The sequence below is a fragment of the Trachymyrmex septentrionalis genome, unplaced genomic scaffold (genome assembly GCF_001594115.1).
Source record: "Trachymyrmex septentrionalis isolate Tsep2-gDNA-1 unplaced genomic scaffold, Tsep1.0 scaffold40, whole genome shotgun sequence".
NCBI classification, from domain to species: Eukaryota; Metazoa; Arthropoda; class Insecta; order Hymenoptera; family Formicidae; genus Trachymyrmex; species Trachymyrmex septentrionalis.
In genome coordinates this window covers 5,030,592-5,032,395 of record NW_017305569.1, presented here as the reverse complement: position 1 = coordinate 5,032,395, position 1,804 = coordinate 5,030,592, and positions in this window count along the sequence as shown.

Genomic DNA, 1,804 nt, shown 5'->3' with positions numbered 1-1,804 from the left:
GTATATATATATATATATATACACACATGAATTTTTTTAGGATTTTTTCTGTATCTTTAGATTAACGTTTTTATCTGAAAATACAAGCAAAATTCTAAAAAATGTATGCGTATAAAAATTTTGTGTATTTTGTAATTTTAGCTACAAATGTTAAATAGAAAAACGACTACTTTCAATATCTTGGATGCAAGACATATAATACTTTTTTTTTATTATTATATGATGTATGTACCTTAAAAAAATATAACTTTATTCAATATTTATACTAACATATGTTCATGCTCATTAAAAAAATCCTAAACAGTTTATTTTTAAATGGTCTCCTGAAATGTGGAATGCGCACCTATAAACAAATATGTAACTGACATATAGATGATATGGATTTTATATAACAATGTATGATGATGTAGTCAAATGAAATATTTGATAACACATCTTGCTCATGTACAACTCTTTCCATGTTGTCGAATATGCAGGGAACTATTATTATAATAATTTATTTTGTAACAATAGTCTCTAGCGTTCCTCGAGCTCTAGTCTCACACAATCTCCATTAAACATAATAATTAATAATATCCGTAACGTGCACAAACGAGTATTACAAACGAGAAGTATATACATTTAGTGTATAAGGTATTGGAAGTGCTTGATAATTATATATGTTGCGGATATTTCGTATAGAATAATCTTACAATATACTCTCTGAATTCTCAAGTAGCAACTTGACGTTATTTATCATCATTTTAACTCGTCATTTTAACATCTTTAATGACATTTTTACATCAAAATGATGATAAATAACATCAGCTTGCTGCTTGGTTTCTTTGGAGTGGAATCTTACTCTAAACTCTAAAGAGTAAAAATTGAGACAGTCTTGGAAAAGAGTGACTTAATTTTCAATTTTTAAGAGTGAGATTTCACTCTAAAGAATGAAATGTCACTCTTAAAAGTTTTTAGAGAGTACGTAATTAAACACACTTACGTAAGTAGAATTTTTAAAAAGACAATTGACATAAGTTCTAGCCTAGACTAGAAGTCGTCAGGACATTTATATATTATTAACCGTTTGAGTGCTGCCACGCAGCGCGATCATACTTCTTATCTTTCTTGTTGAAAAGTACCTGAACAAGCAGCTGATAATCAATTCTGACTGAATTTCTTAGAATTAAACATTAATCAAAATGTTTTCTTTCAATTAATTACAAATAGATTAAAAAAAATATACATACAGTAAATTTTATTTTTACTTATCACAACACTTATAAACATTTTTCGACATGAAATAGGAGAAGTGCAAATGCATCGCTAGACAGTTTTTCGCATGGATTTTTACGATCATCTTCAGCATTCAAACGATTAAGCATATATAATATATACAGTATTATATCCTAAATTATTTTAATAAGTTAAGCTAGTGAACCAAAAATTACTGAGACAATATTGTATCATCAATCCCGGCAAACTGACAAAAATAATCTATATGTACTGAATTAAGAATACAAAGTTAATTAGAAACATGACTAACTTTTTTTACTTATTTCTCCTTAATGAGATAAGTTTACATAGTTAATATGGTAAATGGTTAATAGTGGTAAATGGCATTCATATAATTTTATATATTAAAAATTTATTTTATTATTTGCACCCTTTCAAATTATACAATTTTTATTTGAAACATTTTTTCGTATCTTCCATATATTTTTTTCAAGATATTTGACTATTTAAAATAAAATAGGACCTTATATATTTTTTTAATCTGTATTCTGAATGTACACACATACAAACACACACACACACACACACA